Below are 22,182 nucleotides of genomic sequence, written 5' to 3'. Positions count from 1 at the left end.
TCTGGGTGAAGCTCTCCCTTAAGCATTTCTTGTGGGGCCAGTAGAGTGGTGATGAATTCCTTTTCTAGGAAAGACTTTATTTCTCCTCTATTTATAAAGGATAACTGCTGAGCATAATAATATTGGCTGACAGTTTTTTCTTTCAGCACTTTGGGTTTCTGAAGAGAAGTCAACTATTAGTCAGATGGGGGTTCTCTTATGTGTGACTAGGTGCTTTTCTCTTGCTGTTTTTAGAATTCTTTTTCTTTGACTTTTGACAGTTTGATAATAATGTACCATAGAGAATAGTTTTTTGGGTTGTATCTATTTGGGGATATCTGAGCTTCCTATGTCTGGATGTCTAAATCTTGCTAGACTTGGGGAGTTTTCAGCTATTATTTTGTCGAATAGGTTTTCTGTGACTTCGGCCTTCTCTTCACTTTCTGTTTGTCTTTCTGTGACTTTGGCCTTCTCTTCACTTTCTGTCTCTTCAAATATCCACACTCAAAGTTTGATTATTTGGTCACTTTATGGTGTCCCCCGTGTCATACAGGTTTTGTTCATTTTAAAATTCTTTTTTTCTTTTTCTTTTTGTGTCTGACTGGTGTTATTTCAAAAGACCTGTTACCAAGTTCTAAAATGCTTTCTTCTATTTGATCTAGTCCATTGTCGAAGCTCTCAAATGCGTTATTTCATTCATTAATTCCTTTACTTTCAGGACTTCTGTTTGGTTGTTTTTTTATCTCTCTTTGATGAATGTCTCATTCATATCCTAAATTATTTCTCTGATTTATTTATATCATTTATATGTGTTGTCTTGTATCTTAGTGAACTTCTTTAACATCATTATTTTGAATTCTTCTTCTAGGATTTTATAAATTTCTTTTTGATTGGAATCTGTTGCTGGAGAGTCATTATGTTCTTTAAGAAATGTCATACTTCCCTGCTCATGTTTCCTGTGTTCTTACATTGATATATGTGCATCTAGAGTAAGAGGCTCTTCTTCTAACTTTTTTTTGGATTGGTTTTCGTAAGGGAGCACTTTTTCTTGAAGCTCTATCTATGGCATTGGTTGGACAGGGTAATTTAGCTTTGATTCTGGGTGTGTGCTCTAAACATTTCTTTGGCTATAAACAGCATCAGCAGTGTCTATAATTTCTCCAGTGGTTTATTATAGTTGTTAGTTCAGGATGTGGTGAGGCTTCGCTGGAGATGGGGACGCAAAATGTGCCAGTATTCAGGTCCCAATGGTGACAGCAGTGGGCCAACAGGGCTTGTTCTTGGAACTCTGTGCAGCACACATAGTCACCAGTGTTATCAGATCCGGGTGGGCTGATTCTTCGCCTCTGGGTGGCTTTCCTTTCTGTGTGTCTGTGTGTGTGTTTTTAGATGGAGTTTTGCTCTTGTTGCCCAGGCTGGAGTATAATGGCACAATCTTGGCTCACCGCAACCTCTGCCTCCCAGGTTCAAGAGATTCTCCTGCCTCAGCCTCTTGAGCAGCTGGGATTACAGGCATGCACCACCACACCTGGCTAATTTTTTGTATTTTTAGTAGAGAAGGAGTTTCTCCATGTTGATCAGACTGATCTTGAACTCCCGACCTCAGGTGATCCACTTGCCTTGGCCTCCCAAAGTGCTGGCATTACAGGCGTGCACCACTGCGCCCAGCTAGGTGACTTTCTTAGGTTCCAGTACTGGCAGCAATGGGTTGAGTTAGTGGCCAGGTCCCAGGCCCCTGGGCAGCATGTGTTACATAGGCAATAGTATAGTGGGGTGGGAAAATATTTTAGATCCCATATGGAACACGCTGTTATTACCAATGGCTGTGACAGGCTGGGTAGGCCAATCCCCAGGCTTTCAGGGTGTGCATGCAGTTGGGTGCTGAATGTGGTCATGGCAGAAAGCTGAGTGGGTGTGTCCTCAGACCTCCAGGGGAAGTGCACAGATGACAGCAGTGATGGACAGGCCAAGGTGATCCCCCAGGCCTCTGGACAGATGCTTGAGCACGGAAGGGGCAGTGCCAGGCTAAGCAATGCTTTCCTCAGACTCTCTGGTGGTGTGCACAGGCACATGGGCCACTGGAGTCATCCCCAGGCTCCTGGGCCTTGTACTTGGGTGGCAGTGGAGTAGTGGAAGTGGATAGGAAGAGCCTGTCCTCCAGGCACTTGTGGTGTATGGTGGCCCTGCTGCTGGAGGCAGCAGCAGGGTTGCTGTCTATAGCAGAAGCCCCTGACAAGTGGCTCTCAGGTTCTGGGGAACACACACTTTGGCCCTCAGCAGTGGCAGCACATGGAGAGAGCCTTTCCTTAGGACATGTGTAAGTGTGCTATGTCCTTGCTGCTGCAGGAGAGGGACAGGTTTGCCATCAGCAACAATGGCTGGCGCCTGGAAGATGGCTTTCAGGCTCTGGGAGCACTCACTTCAGCCCCCAGCAATAATGGCACATGGGGAGAGCCTTTCTTTAGGGCGTAAGTGTGCTGTGGCCCTGCTGCCTGCAGGAGGGGTACGAGTTTGCAATCAGCAGTAGTGTCCCCTGGCAGTTGGCTCTCAGGCCCTGGGAGAGTATGCTTTGGTGCCCAGCAGCACTGGTAGTGGGAAAAGAGAGACTGTCCTCAGGGTATTTGCAAGTAGACTCTGGCTCTGCTACTGGAAGAGCAGGAATGCTGTCAGTGGCAGTGGCCCGGGCAGACAGCTCTCAGGCTCTGGGGAGCATAGACTTTGGCTCCTTTTGTCCCAGGGGTCACCTTCCTATTGCACTGTACTGCCAATTTCTTGAGATGTAAGACATTATGTAGGCTAGAGAGCTTGGGACCTTGCAGCATTGCTGGGTCCAACCCGTGTTACACCACTGCAGTCCTCTGGGTAGATGTGGGGGGAAATCAGTGGAGCTCCACAGATGTGGAGATGCAGGTGCTCTCCAGCCCTAGAGCAAGATGCAGTCTCATGGGTGCTAGGATCTCAAAATGGCACCACGCTGCAGCTGCTTAGGACTTGGAGGGTGTGTAGGACCCAGCATGAGTTTCTTCTCTGGAGCAATGTCATCACCCATTCTCCAAGCAGCTCCCTATGCTAGTCTGGGGGCCCACAGGAGAGGCTCTACTGTGGCTAGAATTGCAGAAGTGTATGGTGGAAATGTGGACTCCTGGGGATCTCTCACTTGCCCTTTCACTGCACTGGGGAGTCTCTCTAGACTCCCAGCCAGTTCCAGCCAAGCCAGCTACCTCACATCCCTATCTTTTTATGCATCAGGTGTTTCCTGTCACTTATCTGTTGAATTCCAGTGTTCTCTCTTAGATGCTCCATTTCAAATGTGGTAATCTACTTGCCGTTTTGGCTCTTCTTCGTGGAGGAGGTAAGTACCAGATGTTTCTAGCCGGCCATCTTGAAGCCCCCTCACGAAGATGAGTTTAAAGGCTGATAGAGATGTACAGGTAAGAGATTGATGGTGGTCTGCAAGAATTGAGTCACCATGGATATATGGATATACAAAAAAATTTTTGAAAATATGTAGGAAATGGAATGGACAGAACTCTATGATGTGATTGGTAAGTTGTTAAAGATGAAGCTCAGGTTTCTTCACTATCCAAATGGAAGATAACTGGATCATCCACTGAGATAGGCATAGCTGGAGGAAGAGCTACTTTCTGGGGGCAGCTGATATGCTCAGTAATTGACCTATTTTATTTGAGGTCCTTTGTGCATTAAGGTGTCTGCATATCCACTGATCAACTGCAAGTACATGGAACTTATAACAGAGATGTAGGCAGAAATAAAGATTTTTTAATTACCAGCCTATAAATAGTAATTAGAAGCAAAGATAATAGTCAAGAACATCTAAAGAGAATCTGCATACTGGATAGAGAAAATAGCTAAGCACAGATCCTTGAAGAACAATGCATGAGGCAACCAGTTTCAGTTACCTGGAAAAATCACATCCTTTAAAGAAAAAAAATTGATGTTCCTTACAGAAGACATTCTTTAGAGAACAAAATTGAAAATAAATATTTTAGTTTAATTTGTGCATTGGTCTAATTAGTGATACTAAGTCTTGAAAAAATATCTTTTTTGTGGGGTTAAAAATAATGCAGAGGCTGGGTGTGGTGACTCACACCTATAATCCCAGCATTTTGGGAGGAAGAGGCTGTCGGATGACTTGGGGTCAGGAGTTGAAGACAAGCCTGGCCAACATGGTGAAACCCCGTCTCTACTAAAAATACAAAAATTAGCTGGGCATAGTCATGGGCACCTGTAATCCCAGCTACTTGGGAGGCTGAGGCAGGAGAATCGCTTGAACCCAGGAGGTGGAGGTTACAGTGAGCTGACATTGCGCCATTGCACTCCAGCCTGGGCAACAAAAGGGAGACTCCATCTCAGGAAAAAAAAAAAAAAAAAAAAAAAGCAGAATGTTGGGGTCTAATTTGATTCCTTGATTTAATGCATCTGACAACTCATAGAATTTAAATATATTTTCTGAACCTCAGGTTTCTCCTTTATAAAAGACACAAATCGTAACTCAGAGAATGGCTGTGACAATTAAATGCTGCTCCCATTGGCTGAGCTGGAATCACTTAAAACAGTACCTGGCATATAACAGGAATTAGCCTAACTACTATGTTAGTTAGTTACTTTGGAGTAGTTACCATTCTGTCCATTAGTCTATCCAGATAGGGCAAATGAATTAGTAAAACACATATACTGTGTATAAAAATAAATATATAAAGATAAAATTTTTGTATCTATGTGTATATTTTATAGATATATATGCATTTGACACACATATAGTATAAATATAGATACAAAAGCTTTTATCTAGTTGTTTTATACATGTATATAAATATAAATTTTGAAATTAGACCTAATCTAAGTTGTTTAATCAGTTTCTCCATATGTGAAGAATATTTACTTCTAACTATAGCTCCAAAAGAGAAATTGCCTGTTTATATTCAGAGTTGACTTGGTTTCATGTGCCATAATAAAGAGTCAATTTCTGCAGTTTATTGACTTGGCCATTGGGTAAGCCAAATCAACCATTAAAATATCATAGTCTGGTGATTTAAATTTCACAGACATAGCTCAACTTTAAAAAGTGAAATAAAATTTCAATCTGGATTACATCATTGGATTTTACATTTTACATTTTGATTATTTTGGTATAGGTTTGAGATTGATATTACCGACAAATGAACATATTTGTTATTCAATTTAAAATGCTGAAAAACTAAAATATGTTATTTTGTGTCATCTAGCTTATGCTCAGTAAATTCAGGGTGATAATTACAAGGCTTTAAATGTAGTAATAACTCAAGTTAAAGGATCACTGCTTCTCAAGGACCCAAGTCCTGGATTTGCGGAAGCCATTTTCACAAAAGACACTAGATCAGTGATTCTCAAATCTTTCTGTTGATAGAGCAATTGGAAATTATGATGCTCTGAAAAAACACCACAAATTCTAAGATGTTAACAATAATTAAATCTACTATTCTTATGCAATCAATGGCATCTTATATTAGTAGGTAATATGCAAGTGGCTAAGGTTATAAGCTCTGAAATCAGACTGTATTTTACAAATACTGGAACTGAGACATAGATAAATTAAGCTTCTTGCCCAAGGTCATATGATTATAAAGTGGCAAAGTAAAAATTTAAGTCCAGGCGATATTAATGGCAATTCTGTCAAAGAGTGGTTGTGAGACTTAGTAAGTCGTGGAAAGTGTATAGCACCATGACTGGCTGTGGATCTCTATTGAGCCTTTACTAATATAGACAAGACATTGTACTTGCCAATACTTAAAACATAAAGGAAGAAGACAACACAAGTGAGGAAATTCTACTCACTACATTAATTGTTCTCCTGAAACTTTAAAAAGTTTTCTTTCACTTAAGGGCAGGATGGTGTTGCTGCTATATTTTCACGTGGTCACCAGCATAGGAAATATTTTCTGTTTGATTTAAAAGGTGGGTCCTAGAAGAAAACTGCCTGGAATTTAAATCAGAACACTGACATTGAAAAGTTGTGTGACCTTGACATATTAGATAATGTCTCTGGACTTCAGTCACGAAATGAGAATAATTAAAATACTAACCCGAAGAGGATTAAAAGAGTTAGTAGGTTTATGTGTATAATCACGCCTAGAACTAACAGGGACTCAATTAATGTCATCTATTCCTATTATTATTTCCAAAGAAGTCTTCAGTACATTGCAAATTCAAAGATTAAGAAAAACCATTTTTATACTAATATATAAACACACACATGCACATATGAAATCAGAAAATTCCATTTTCACCTTGAATAATTCACATAACGTAAAAGGCAGGCTATTTTTATATTTTTCAAACTAGAATTTAAAAGATAAACTAACTCTTTCTGTGTAGACTATTATGATAGAGAAAAAATCTGAAATGTACAAATGATATTACAAAGAAAAAAATAAAACTGTAAGCATTTTCTAACTAAAAAGCAAAATATATATATATTGGTGCTTTGTGTACCTGCTCCAAGAACCACTTTCCTCCCAATTCTTTATGGGTCTGCTTTTTTCTCATTCTGGAAGTCTTGCTTGAATATCATCTTCTCAGAGAGAGCATCCCTGACTTCCGTCCCCTATTTAGAAAATCCTTCCTTTTAAAATTTGCAATCAAACCATCATCTTGTTTATTTTCTTCATAATACAAATAACAACATGTAATTAATTTTTTTCTATCTCCCCCGCTAGAACAAAAATTGAATTAGGAGTGGAATTTCTCTATATTGTGTCACTGTTTATTCATTAGATGCCTAAGTCTGTATTTGGTAGGTACGAGCATTTAACAAATATTTGTTTATTAAATTAACAAATGACACAATGTCTTTATAGTCCGCTGTCACTTGATGCTTTATCTGTAGAAAGATCCAACAATTTGAACCTGAATAAATTGCAAACTTTGTGTATTTTTGCTTAGCCCATGTGGACTTCTTTGAGAGATTTGCAGGGAGCTCAGGGACTCAAATGAGTAGTATGGACAGAGCTTAAAAGGACAGACAGAGGAGGCCCCTGTGGAAATAAGAGGGAGTCCCCAGTAGGTAGGGTGGACACAAAGGGAAGTTCAAAGTCCATAGGCACTGAGATTATGAAAGCTAATTTTAGCTCCTGCCTGATCCTGAAATAGACTTCCAAGTGGTCTCTTTGTCTCAGCTTCCTCTTCGTAGTTACCAGATTTCTGAAATAGAAATCTTACCAAACTGGCTTGATCGGGGCCCAACAATGGCTCCACGAGGCTTTCTGAATAAAGAATAAGGCTTGTGTCAGAAACATCAACTTCTTTGTCAGGCTCCATAAGTCTCTAGTCTTCTTTCACATCTCCATGGACTCAGGACTATTATGGCAGATGCATTGGGTGGAATATTTGCAGTTCCAAGAACATCTCATTTTCTCCTACTTATCCATAGCTTTGTACATACTGTTCTTCTGCCTGGAATATCCATCCTTATTTTTCAAAACTTGTTTAAAGTACTTTGGATTCAGAATGGAAATAGATATTTGCCCCTTTATGTGGCTTACAGATACACTTTCTCTTCTTCGTGGTCATCCTTTGGATATCAATTGGATGAAACACACACACATACACAAAAAATTCAGATATTTTTACTTCATCAGCATTAGGCTTCTGAGAAAGAGGAGTCAAAACATTTACATTCAGGATTAAAAACGTTCTCTTAGCTACAACAAAATCTGTACTACTTTCATGGTTATCAATTGAGATAACATTTCAAAATTATTATGTAGAGTGTTATTAATTCTCTTTTTGTAATATTACGCTTTCCAATTAAGCCCTGAGGCCTCTCAGTGCAATTTCCTCTGTAGTCATCTATCCCTTGATGGCTACCACCTAGTTAATATCCACCAAAAACTGTCAAAAGCTTGCAATTTACTATTGTTATTATCATCATAGTTTTTGTTGTTTCTTAAGGGAGTTTAAATTTTTGGATAGGATATTATTCTGCAGTTTCTGCAGGAGAAAAAGAAAGCCACTATAAGGACTTATATTCACATTTCAATATTCAGTTATTGAGGAACTAAATATAAGTCATTGTGTTGTATACAAACCAGGAAAATTAGAGAGAGAAAAAGAATGGGAGAGAAAAAAATGAATACATGTAAAAGGGTGTGTGTGTGTGCACGCACATTTCTAAATTACATATGTAAATTGTTTTGATATTTAAATTAGATAAAAATTACATAGAAACACACACACAGAATTGATTCTTGTTATTCACAGTAGTTATGTTCTACAGAATTGACCCAAACACTGAATTAGCAAATACTGAATGATTGCTCCTAGGGAAAATACAAGATTAGGTTCCTGCAAGCCTCTTGTCACAACATTTTCATCAAACAATCAATATATAGCCTGGTTTTGTGTACATTTCCACTTAAAGACACCTTATTTAATATATAGTTGATTTCACAGCCAACAGCATTATAACTCATGCCTATATGAAGCTTTTCTAACATGTATTTTCTCTGTAAGGCACATCACAGCCTTCTTGTATTTAGGAACACCAGACAGCACTTCAGTATTATGTTTAGGGACTATTTTAAACATCAAAGGCGCCAATCAAATACACAGAAATGCAACGAATTTGGCATTAAATAGGCCAGGAAAGGGCAGTTCATTGCAGCATGAGATCTCAAAACAAGACGGCAGAGTGTCACCTTGTTTAAGCTCAGCTGGAAACTTGCATACTGGATGACTCCAAATTTTCACCACTTTGCACATGTGCATGTCAACAAATGACCTCCAAAGCACCTTGACTATTGATACTGGGGTTACAAATAAATTTTAATGAGCAGATGAATTTGAAATGTTGCATTATTTGAAACTTGCAAGTAATGAAGACTGTGTATGTGTGCATACATATGTATATATGTATATACACATAAAAAATATCAAAAATCTTCCACATGAATGATGTCTGTAGAATCAATGTTCAGTTTGTATCATATTTGCCTGTCACATAAGAGGAGCTAAGAAGTATGATTAAAATAAAGGAAAGAATAGGAATCTATTGTTTTTCCCAGGTCATCTTTATTTAATCATGGTCCTTAAAATGACAACTAGAGGCTTTCTTAGAGAAATTATGCTTCCATTACTTCATATTCTTTAAAAATCTATAACATTGTTTCATTTTCTAATGATAAAGATATATTTTTGGTAAAAGTACGGAAAAATTCAAGAAATATAAACACCACCATTTGTATGGTGAGATAAAGATCATTAAAAATTGGATGCATTTCTTCCCAGTGTTTTTTACCGCAATGAGTAAATAGGCATATAAGCATTTTTAAAAATAAAAGTAAAATTTTACTTTCTAGCTTGCTTTTAATATTTTTTTTCATTAACGCTGTAGCAACATTCTCCTTATCATTGTATTTCAGCTTTAGATTTCTGCTGATCTCTGTTTCCAAAAGGATATACCCAGATATTTGAGGTCACTAAATGCACTTTAGATGCAGCAATCTGCTGCCTTTGCTGAATAAATGCATATGAAGGCCCCTACTGGGGAGACTTAGAAAAAAACTATTAAGACTGTACTGCTTGATTTTTTAATTTTTGTATTCCTTGAGAGATTCTCACTTAACCAAAAAAAAAGGAATCATTTCCAAAGGTGCAAGGAAGCTTACACTAAAATAGATTGTCTATATCATAATTGACCTTTGCGTAAATGCATGTATTTCATAGCAATTCAGCTCAATCAAATTTCCCAGGAAGACATATTCACACAATGCAACAACAGAATTAAAGTTTTAATATGTACATTTTAGTACCTCTCCAAAGCCAAAAAGTTCAATCTCTGTGTTGAAGCTCTCATAACATTATTGTTTTTCAGTACAATGAGAGTTAATGTGGACTTTTCTGCCTTTGTGAATTATAAAAGGTATTCTGGGCTAGGAGAAGGAAGCAATTTCTACTCTTGTTCTCTTAGGGTGTTGCATGATTACCTTCAAACAGGCAATTACTGAGCAAACTTAATCAACTAAAAAATATTTAACACTATCATAGCAAAATTCTCAGATAACTTGAATTGATCATTAAAATTTCCAGTTTTTCTTTTCTAATATTTTATTCTTTACCCTTACATGAAGAAACTACATAGTTCCAAGTCCAGAAAAACTGAGATAATTATGAACAATGAAGTGAATTGAGTCAATTTCTTAAAATACTATAATGTATGTATAATTTGTTTATTATGTGAAAAGAATTAATTAACTCATAGGAAAATGTTCTAGAGGGAAAAATTAATATGTCATACACTGACATATTCTGGATTCTTTGAATGCCTTTTAAATTGCCATGTAGTCATTAGTTAATTGTTGAAATTAAGCTACTTTTAGGCTGTTAATCCCAAAATGTATTCAAAAGGTTAATCATTAAAAGTTATTTACATACTGAAATGGATTAACATGGGAACTATTTTTATTAACTATAAATTAAAAGGAATTTTATTTCTGATGCCCCAAAAGTGAAAAACAGTATTGCCTTTGCATTTGAAAGTATTTAAAATCTTGCTAAATGTCATGGCCCTTGAATTTGGCTCAACAGAACTGGATTCAAAACCAAACTGAATACTCCCAATTCAACAAGCCAAAAAGGGTGATGATTTCCTTCATTTGTAGAAGGCGTCTCGCCTCTCTCACAAACACTTACTTGCATCATTGGACCTTACACAAGTTTTTCTACACACTCAGTGTAAGTGTTTGCTCCTCGTCATGGAATATCCTTGTATAAGAAATGTTTTTTATCCACCGTCTTTCAAACAATCAACAAGTCATACTGACAGTACCATGGATTCTAAGTCACCCTGAATTGAGGTGCCCTGGTAGTTTCTTCATTCCCAGAGGAAGAGACAGAAAAATGTATACTTTTACTGCCATTAAGTATGACATTTAACATTTATTGGCTACTTATCACATTTGGATCTTTGTTAAGCAGTTTGCCTACATCATTTCATTCCAGCCTCACAAAAACCATACAAGATCATTATTAGTTGTATACTCTTTGGGGAAAGTTCATTACATTTTACATACCTTGGTTTTCCCATAGGTAAAATGGGAGCTAATTAGTAAGTAGGTTGATTAGGTAGAACTAAATGAGAAAGATAAGACTCAAATTTAGGTCTGCAGGTTCTTCCTCAAGCTTGAAGTCAAGCTTACCTTGCATTTTAACACTTGCTGCTGATTGACTTTGTACAAGTAAATAACCTGCCAGTTTCCACATCTGCACAATAGAGATAATGTTACTCACTTTACAAGGATATAGACAAGATCAACTGCCATAAAATATGTGGATCACAAAACAATTCATGTGGTACATCCTTGGAGCATCACAAATGTTAATTTCCTTACACAAAGATATAAGCTATTAGCATTATGACTGCAGTTAGGAAAACAACTGAGATGTGTGGCATAAAAATCATGTGCATTATATATGATGGAAATACAACAAAATAATATAAATCAACAACATCTTCGCTACACTAGGCTATATGTTCAACACAGCTATTGGGCAACTGCAAGGAACAACTCCAGGAAATAGTCGTATGTAGCAGAGCATGATGCTGACAGTAGGGACTGACTGTCAAAGCAAAAATTGCACCATACAAAGTTAAACGGGCAAGAAGACTTTATTCAAGGCTATTGCAAGGGGCAGGGAGAAGTCTGAACTCCATTCCACCGAAACAAAGAGCAGTATTTTGAGTGCTGGAGTGAGAACACAGGTCATCTGCATTTGCTAATTAGCTTTAATCCCCTAAAAAGTAAACTTTCTCTTATCTTTGTGACAGGAGGTAGTTCTATAACTTGGAGCAAGGCACCCACTAAACTTAGGTTCCTACTCTTTCACAGAAACTGGGAGATAGGGGTGTTATCTCCACTGATGTTTACATTTTAAAGAGATGTGTCCCACATCCTTGAGAAAGACATCCCTGCATTATCTAAACTGCAAGAGTTTTTTTTTTTTTTTTTTTTTTTTTTTCCAGATTAGGTCTCACTCTGTCGCCCAGGCTGGACTGCAGTGGTACGATCTTGGCTCCTTGCAACCTCCACCTCCTGGATTCAAGTGATTCTCCTGCCTCAGCCTCCTGAGTACCTGGGACTACAGGTGCATGCCACCACATCCAGCTAATTTTTGTATTTTCAATAGAGGCTTTTAAAAAAGATTTACATACATCTCCAAGAAGCAGAGAAAGAATATACAATTACAGGAGAATGTTCTAAAAAAAATGCTCTAAGAAAAGGGAAATCTGGGTCTAGAGTTAGGAAGAACCTTGTCCAGAGTTTAGTCGAACCGAGGGGAATGTTCAGGAGGTCTTGGTCAGTTTAACACCAATGAGGGAGGATGGGTGATGGGCACGAGTTCCACCTTCTCCTCATATCCAGCACCTCAGAGCACTCCACACTATGTGCCAACTTTTCTACTCATTACCTCAACAGTTTGTTCCAACAATCAAGTAGAGAGAAAATCTAACAATTCATTTCAGAGGAGGAGAAAATAATATGAGAAACCTAAATTAGTCACACAATTACTGAAATCCTTAAATCAGTTAATGACACAGCAAGTTGGCATCACATTTAGGTTAAAGACATGCACCTTGGTGTTTTCTTTACAATACCATAACAATCCTCATAAAAATATTTTTAAAAGGCATCAAGAGAGTTAAATATAAATGAGTGGAGTATGTATTTTTAAAGCAATGGAAATAGTTAACCAAAATTTTAAAATATATTTTTCTAAACAGACCTGTATTAAATGTGCATGAACATGTTGATCTGTGGCAATATTCGGTTTGGTTTGTAAGCTCCATCTTACTGTGTTTCAATTAGGGAAAAGTCTTCTAATTGTCTGAATTGTGTTGACTAGAAGTCTCCTGTGGAGTCAGTCATGTCAGTTGGTTTATTAGTTAATTAAGTGTCATTTTATACCTTATTTTCTAAATTCCAGGCACCCAAAAGAGCTCACTCTTAAGATTCTCCTTTCTATCAGATATCTGCATAATTAGTCTCATTTTAGAATACCTATTATTCCATGCACAGCAGAACAATTAATTGGGACCACATGCAATTATGCTGAAAGGTCAGGTGCTACCCATAATAAAACTCTGCTCAAAAGTGTGTTTGGGGAGAGCATTAATATGGTTATCCAGGAGAATTTTTAGGGGCAGAAAATCTCCAAATGCAATTAAATGGGCTGTAAAGTAATCACTTGCAATTTTTCATTTTTAAAGCAAGAGACTTTTTGAATGTTGTATTAAATGAATACTTCTAAGACCAATCAACTTTAGGAGATTTACATCAAGAGGTGACACATTCATACCCTAAAGCAGAAAGCACATTATTTGGCCTGAAACTTCCTGTGTGAGTTTCAAGTTATAAAGAGCTTTCATGGAGCAGTTGCTACAAACCCCTCAAATACAGTTAATAGTAAAAGTGCTAGCTTTATCCATCTCGGGCAATTTGAACAATATAGCCATAAAAATTACAGTTAGAAGTATGGATGTGTGGATTATAAAGTATCCCCAGTACTCAAATGTCCATGAATTCATAATTCTGTGTTCTTCAACAATATTATGTTTGCCTGTTAAATGCAAATTTCTGAAGTAGATTTCACTCTGGAGGAAGTTCCAAAGATACCTCTGTCACTATTAAAAGTATATGCATATTTTACAGCCCTAGGCAGGTTTATAAAATGCTCACTGTTTCCCTCACTTGGAAAAGATTTTGCTGATAAAAGAAAAATGGTAGAGAGACAAAAATGCAGAAAAGTACAATAAGAATTGACAACAAAACATTTTTCTCTGCAGTAACCAATTTTGCATATCTGTGTACAGAAACAATATTTTGGTTTCATAAACAAGAAATATTTGCAACATGAATGATGCAGATATCCTTATTTATTTCAAGGTAACAAAAAGACAGTAGATCTGGAATATTTATAGATTTAAGCTTTGTTTAAGGATTGTGCATGCATTACACCAGTACCTACTATGTGTCATAGCAGTGGTTGTGGAGATAAAAACATAATTAAGACATAGTCATTACTTCAACAATTTTCCTTTACAATGAAAATATTGAGACTCCATTTGCACACCACATAAATGCTTACACTCTGGAAATTAAACTGATCTCAATTTCAATCCTGGTTCACCTTTTTTACTAGTTGTGTGACCTTAGGCAAGTTCCTTAATCTCCCTGCGCCCTCGTTTTCACATTTATAAAATGATCATTTAAACAATAATAACTACAAAGACCCTAAATTGCTAGTGGCAGAATAATTAGCTCAAAGTAGGTTAAACTAAAGGAACACTTATTTGCTCATATAGCCAAAGAACAGAGAGGCTAAGGTAGATTGTCCCTGAGGAGGTCTCGAACCTAGGACTCAAAATCCTATGGATTGGAGAATTCCAAAGCCCATTTCTTTATTCATAATTGGTACATTCTCATCATGACAATCTGCTCCTTTCTGTTTCTCAACCCTAGTGGTATTTTTAAAGCTCTTGTTCCACCAAATCAAAGGGAAGCTTCTCTTCTCTCAAAAAAACAAAATTAGATATCAATGTAAATTTTTTTTAGGAGTCTGTACAAATAACTTGAAAGTTACACATCATTAGGTTCTTGATAAATCCACCTCTTAGTAAATCACAAACTCATAGGAGCAGGGACTTTTGCTTCTTTAATATGTGTAACCCATCTTTCATCTACTTAGTAGGTCCTAAGTAAATGCCTTATATTATGTGTGTGAGTGGGTCTGGTGATGTGTGTATGTGTATGTGCATTTGTGTGCATGTGTACGTATGAAGAATTTTGGCCGTATCAATCCCCACATGAAAACCTCTCAAGGTCTGTATATTTCATAGAATACAAAGTCTAATCTCATTAGCATTCAAGGTCTTTTGGGATCTGCCCTACAATCTTCTTCACTCACTGTTCCCTTCAGTTGCATCTCATTAACTGACATTTTCAAACATGCTGGACACTGCTCCATCTCCGAGCTTATTTTGAGCATTTCCATCTCCTTAATGTGGTTTTTCCCATTTCTGCATTTCAAAAGCCCTTCTCATCCTTTGGGGCCCAGCTCAAGTATAATCTCCACCATGAAGTGTTCTCTGACGTGCTTATTCATAAGTTCTTTGAACAGACATATTTAGTATCTAACAATATCCCAAGTGTTTGGGATAAAACAATGAATGAGATGCACTTCTTCCTTTGAGGAACTCACTGTTTAATGGGATAAATTTTTCAATTACAATATGACAGGGTCAGATGGAGCTAGGTATAGAGTACAAAGGAGTCACTAAGTCCAAACTAAGGGTAGCAAGGGAGGCTTCCTGGGGGATGTGGTGACGGCTGTTCAAGTGCTGTTCTTCCAGTATGTTCCTGTTCAGGTCTCTAAGAGACACTCAGTGAGGGTCTGCAGTGTGGCTAGTTGCATGTGTCACTCTTTTTAATTAAAACATTCATGATATTAAAAATCATCATAACAGGCCAGGCATGGTGGCTCATGCCTGTAATCCCAGCACTTTGGGAAGCCAAGGCAGGTGGATCACTTGAGATCAGGAGTTCAAGACCAGCCTGGCCAACATGGTGAAACCCCGTCTCTACTAAAAATACAAAAAATTAGCCTGGCGAGGTAGCAGGCGCCTGTAATTCCAGCTACTCAGGAACCTGAGGCAGGAGAATCGCCTGAACCTAGGAGGCAGAGGTTGCAGTAAGCTGAGATCAGGCCATTGCACTCCAGCCTGGACAACAAGAGCAAAACTCCGTCAAAAAAAAAAAAAATCATCATAACAACTATTTTAAAAAACTTCATTTGGAGTGCTTACTATTTGCCAGTCCCTGTGTCAATTACTTTCAACAGATTACCTGATTTAACCCTCACAGCTGCATCTCTATGAAAAAAAATAAAGGGCATCAATGTGATTTTATATGACATGTTATAGGCCAGTCTAATCAGAGAAACCATTCAAGCAGAGACAGTGATTGGCTCAGGGAAGGGCACATGAACTCACCTGGACTAATCAGATTTCATCCCCGGGATCACTGTGGAATTCAAAAGCCTCTAAGCATTTCTTCAGGATATTTCATCTCCTTAGAAGACTGTCTCTGCTTCATCCAACCAGTAAATTCCTGCCCATTTTGCAAAATGTGGCTCAGTTATCTCCCCTTTGATTTATTCTTAGACCCTCATAGGTACTCTCCCTCTTTTATTTATATGTTTTTAAACAGTGTCTGGCTCTATAGCCCAGGTTAGAGTGCAATGGCACAATCTTGGCTCACTGCAGCCTCGGACTCCTAGGCTCAAGTGATTCCAGCTCAGCCTCCCAGGCTCAAGTGATTCCAGCTCAGCCTCCCAAGCAGCTGGGACTACAGGCATGTGCCACCACACCCTGCTAATTTTAGTATTTTTTGTGTAGATGGGGTCTTACTATGTTATCCAAGCTGGTCTTGAACTCCTGGGCTCAAGTGATCCTCCCACCTCATCCTCCCAAAGTACTGGAATTACAAGCGTGAGCCACCAGGTCTGGCCCATTCTCCCTCTTTTAACCACATGATCTTCTTAAACTCATCTCCACTATGACACTTCTCATAGTGTTAGTTGTGCATATATTGTTCAATAAAATATGATGTGTGGAAGGTAGAGTGCATGGCTTATTTATTTTTTCATTACCAATGTTAATTCCAGTGCCTTGCATGTATAGATAAAATGAACAAACGAATGGATGAGCATATGAATGAGGTGTAAGTCTCAGCTGGATACAATTTCTCATGACATTTACCAGCAATAAATAGGTTTCCAACTCAGTATCATCTCGTATTATTTTCTTAGGATGTCTTGGGTCATTTTTCTCACTTATTCTCCACATGTTTATTTCTATTGACTACCCAACACTTCTCTTTGTCTATTTTTCTATGTTACACTAAAAATAAATCACTATTGTTGGTGTATTCCTGCTGAAGTTTGTCATTAATTCCACCCAGCTTATGGAATAGCTGCATTGAGAAAATAATAAGGGACCTCATTGTGAGTTTCCCTGTTAACTTCCTCAGGAAAATGTTAGACATTTGGTGCCAATCGTCTCAGTTAACAACAAACTTAGGGGATGAGATGTCAGAATCATGGGCCTTTATCTGTGTCTTATTGTTAGTCTTCCTGAGGATGGAAGGGAATATTTGGATTCTTTTGAGTGAAAGACAGTGAAGTAGATGTCTCTGACACTGAAATCCACCATATCCGGAGTTTCTTAGCAATGACAATCCTGTCACAGCTGTTAGAATTTATACCTTTATCCATGTGACATTTTAACAGGAGACAAATCCAAGTTATTACAAACAGATATAAACCATTCAGACCAAAATGGCTTGTACTAGCAACTTCATCCTGCTGACAAGCCTTGTTTCAGAAATTTGTAAACATTATTCTTGCACATTTGTTTTTCCCCTCTACAAACCTGAACCTGGCCGGGCGCGGTGGCTCAAGCCTGTAATCCCAGCACTTTGGGAGGCCGAGACGGGCGGATCACGAGGTCAGGAGATCGAGACCATCCTGGCTAACACAATGAAACCCCATCTCCACTAAAAATACAAAAAAATTAGCCGGGCGTGGTGGCGGCGCCTGTAGTCCCAGCTACTCGGGAGGCTGAGGCAGGAGAATGGCGGGAACCCGGGAGGCGGAGCTTGCAGTGAGCCGAGATCGCGCCACTGCACTCCAGCCTGGGCGACAGAGCAAGACTCTGCCTCAAAAAAAAAAAAAAAAAAAAAACCTGAACCTACGTCAGCCTTTTATCCTATAAAATTTAAAACTGCCAGTTTAAAATGTTTATTTAGTTACATCCTAGGATGTAAGAGATGGAAATATATAGCCATTTAACCAGCTAAGTGATGGAGAAAACAGTGGGTGGCTGTTATTTGCTTGATTTTAGTATTCTGTCAGTACCAATGGCTTTCGTATCACATTGGAGAGGGAGCTGTGGAAATTGAAGAATAAATTGAATGGATATTTGGGAAAGACATTTTAGTGGGAGAGTAAGAGCTTTCAAAGAATTACTCGTATATATATATTTCCCACATGACTCTGAATTCTTTATTTGAACTGACATGGTTTGGCTAAATATACTACTATCCTGTTTGCCTGGTCCAAGCAAGAAACAGACAGAAAAGGTGTGAAATTTAAACAGTATATGAAGAATAAACACATGTTAGGGGACAGCCTGCAGTTCTTCGGTCTGTAATGCTGAAAATCTATAGATACATATCTCTAGCCCTAGAAAACACTTGCAATTATTCTTACTTCTCTTCCCCTGATGGGTAAGTGCTCTGCTAATAGAGCAATGATGCTTGCTGAATGAATTATGAAGAAGGATGGCTTTTATTTTCCTTTGGATAGGTAGAACTGTTTCCAAGCCAAAGGTAGAACAATAAATGCTATTGTAAAGATACAATAAAATGATGTGTGCCAGACAGCATCAAAAGGTAGAAATGTCCAATATCCTGGAGAGTTATTATAGTAGGTATTTGTACCTTGGTACCGTTTAGGCTTCCCAGGTAGGATTTACTTACATGAAAATATAGTCAGTTTTGCCTTTCTTGAGATTGTCTGACCACATTGAACAGAAGAATGAATTGAAGTTAAGGCCAATGAGAAAGATGGCACCAGGTTAGTCAATCAGCAATCTGCTTCTTTTCAGGTTGTTCCTAAAAACAATGGTGTCCACCATTCCCTGGCTTACTTATTATGGTTTGTGCCCAGTCATGAGCAGAAAGGGGCTGACTCCAAATCTCTACAAGATAACCTAGTAGTGTCTCCAGGCTATCAAGAGCCCTGAAAAGCCAGCTTTCAACTAAGACAGTAGTGTTCACATTTTATTTGTTGTATCACCATTTGATTAAACATGATCTTAAATGTAAATTGAATGCATAAAACATATAAACTGAAGACATCAATCCAGTTGTTGCTGAGGTAAAGATATCAATGAATTGGCCGGGTGCAGTGACTCACACCTGTAATCTCAGTGCTTCAGGAGGCTGAGAAGGGAGGATTACTTGAGGCCAGGAGTTCAAGGCCACCTGGGCAACATAGCAAGACCTCGTCTCTACAAAATAATTGTTTGTAATTAGCCAGGCGTAGTAGTGTACACCAGTAGTCCTAGCTACTAGAGAAGCTGAGACAGGAGGATGACTTGAGCTCAGGAGTTCAAGGTTGCAGTGAGCCATGATCATGCCTAGGTGAAAAAGTGACACCCTGTCCTTCACTTTTTCCTTCCTTCTTGAGGGAAGCTGTGAGACTACCAGGCATATCTAAACTACCTAAACTCTGGCTGGGCACAGGGTCTTACACCTGTAATCCTAGCATTTTGGGAGGCGCAGACAGGTGGATCACCTGAGGTCAAGAGTTCGAGACCAGCCTGGCCAACATGGTGAAACCTCGTCTCTACTAAAAATATAAAAATTAGCCACATGTGGTGGTGGGCACCTGTAACCCCAGCTACTTGGGAGGCTGGGGCAGGAGAATCACTTGAACTCAGGAAGTAGAGATTGCAGTGAGCTGAGATCATGCCACTGCACTCCAGCCTGGGCAACAGAGCAAAAACTCCACTTCAAAATAAATAAATAAATAAATAAATAAACAACGTAAACTGTACCAATTAAAAAAAAAAAAAAAAAAAAACCACTAAGCAAAGGGCCCACTTTTATTTATTCATTTTTATTTTATTTTATTTATTTATTTTTTTGAGATGGAGTCTCGCTCTGTCACCTAGGCTGGAGCGCAGTGACGTGATCTCAGCTCACTACAAGCTCCGCCTCCCAGGTTCACACCATTTTCCTGCCTCAAACTCCCGAGCAACTGGGACTACAGGCGCCCGCCACCACACCCGGCTAATTTTTTGTATTTTTACTAGAGACAGGGCTTCACTGTGTTAGTCAGGATGGTCTCGATCTCCTGACCTCGTGATCTGCCCGCCTCGGTCTCCCAAAGTGCTGGGATTACAGGTGTGAGCCAACGCACCCGGCCAAAGGGCCCACTTTTATAATGAAGGCTAGAATAATGAGAGGATGACTGACATGAAAGAAAAGTGTTTAAGTCCTGGCTCGAATATAGGCCTGATACTAAACAGAAACATTTGTAGAGTCCTAAATAATATAAGGGATACATCCTTACCTTTGTTTTTCATTTTTCTTTTTCACAACATAAAATTGACTCACATTTCATCAAAAATTAAGGGAAGTGGCCTAGGTCATATAACTAAGAAATGACCTGAAAAAGACCATATTCTAATTCTGATCATTCAAATCAGGTGCTCATCACAGTATATCTTCTTACATTGTTAATATTTATTCAAGATTTAGCTCAAGAAAGAAGAGAATCTTGGTTTGGAGTCATTTTATAAAAGGAAAAAAAGGATAAAGAATGAGAGGAAGAAAGAAAAAGAGAGGACTAGCGAGAGGAAAGAAAAACACATTATTCTGCTGCCTTACATCCCTGGTCTTTTGAGCTATCTTTCTGTAATAATTATTATACTACTTTCTGACACTAGGATGCTTTGCCCACTCAGTGCCCATGAAATCTCTAAAATAAATGTCATGGTAACAAAAAAAAAAAAAAGCGTGACAATTACTTTCTTCATATGATTCTTCAAACAATTCTTACTCTCAATATGTACAGGACAAAACCAAATAAAGTGGCATCGTATCCATTTTTCAAGTGTGAGAACTGGGGCAAGGAATACTATTCAAGTGATATAGTAGGTGATATGGTTTGGCTATGTCCCCACCCAAAGCTCATCTTGAATTGTAGCTCCCATAATTCTCATGTGTTGTGGGAAGAATCTGGTGGGAGGTGATTGAACCACATGGGTGGTCTTTCCCATGCTGTTATTGTGATAGTTAATAAGTCTCATGAGATCTGATGGTTTCATACAGGGGAGTTTCCCTGCACATGCTCTCTTGCCTGCTGCCATGTAAGACGTCCCTTACTCTTCCACCATGATTGTGAGGTTTCCCCAGCTATGTATAACTGTGAGTTAATTAAACCTCTTTCCTTTACAAATTATTCAGTCTCAGGTATGTCTGTATTAGCAGCATGAGAACAGACTAATACAGTAAGCATAAATGATAGCCCACTATATTTGTCAGGGTTCTTCAGAGAGAGACTATTATAGACAGATATAGTCTTTTGGTTTACAGATAAGCCAAAAGACTATAGCTACAGATAAGATACAGATATGGATGATATAGATATAGATATTTGAGAAGGGAATTATTAGGGGAATTGGCTCACAAGGTCATGGAGGCTGAGAAGTTCCATGACACGCTGCCTGTTAGCTGGAGACCCAGGGATGCTTGTAGCATAGCTCAATCCAAGTCCAAAGGTCTCAGGACAAGGGAAGCTGGCAGTGTAACTCTCAGTCTGAGGGGGAAGGCCTGAGAACCCAGTGGGCCACTGGTACAATTCTGGAGTCCAAAAGCCAGACAGCCTGGAGTTCTGATGACTGAGGACAGGAGAAGAGTGTATCCCAGCTCCGAGAGAGAGGAAATGGTCTTTCTGTTCTGTTCAGGCCTTTTCTGTTCTATTTGGCTGACTGGATGATGTCTACCACACTGAGGACAGATCGTCCCCACTCAGTCCACTGACACACGGGCCAATCTCCTCTGGACACGCTCTCACAGACACACCCAGAATTAATTCTTCACCAATTTTTTCAGGTAATCTGTAATCCAGTCAAGCTGACAACTAAAATGAACTCTCGCATCTAGGTGCTGGTCTTGCCCCTAGGCACCAGCTGTTTTGAGCGTTGTCTGTCACCCTCTTCCGGGAAGTGCCTCCTGCTGATGGAAGTTATGGGGTGTGGAAACGAGGCTGGTCCATCAATGATGACAACACAGGGACACAAATAGACCACCCTCTTTCCTCAAGGTGAGACAACTCTGTGGTTTATGCATGAGATGAGACTTCCAGTATGCCAGAGCAGGGATGTTTAGAAATTCTCTGCACATAAAGCAACTCTGAAGCTGGACAAAACAGTCAAAAATAACCATTTCAGAAATCTGTAATTTGACCAAAGGCAAGAAGCAAGTCAGAATTCATGCTCTGGACTGTTTCTATTAGCTCCAGGGGCAGCTCCCTCCCCGCCGCGCCCCCCCACCCCCCAGCCCTGTGCCCCACCCTGCA

Source organism: Macaca thibetana, chromosome 20, assembly GCF_024542745.1.
Source record: "Macaca thibetana thibetana isolate TM-01 chromosome 20, ASM2454274v1, whole genome shotgun sequence".
In the NCBI taxonomy this organism is placed as follows: domain Eukaryota; kingdom Metazoa; phylum Chordata; class Mammalia; order Primates; family Cercopithecidae; genus Macaca; species Macaca thibetana.
The sequence above is the reverse complement of the archived record's forward strand: the minus strand, read 5'-3'. Positions refer to the sequence as shown.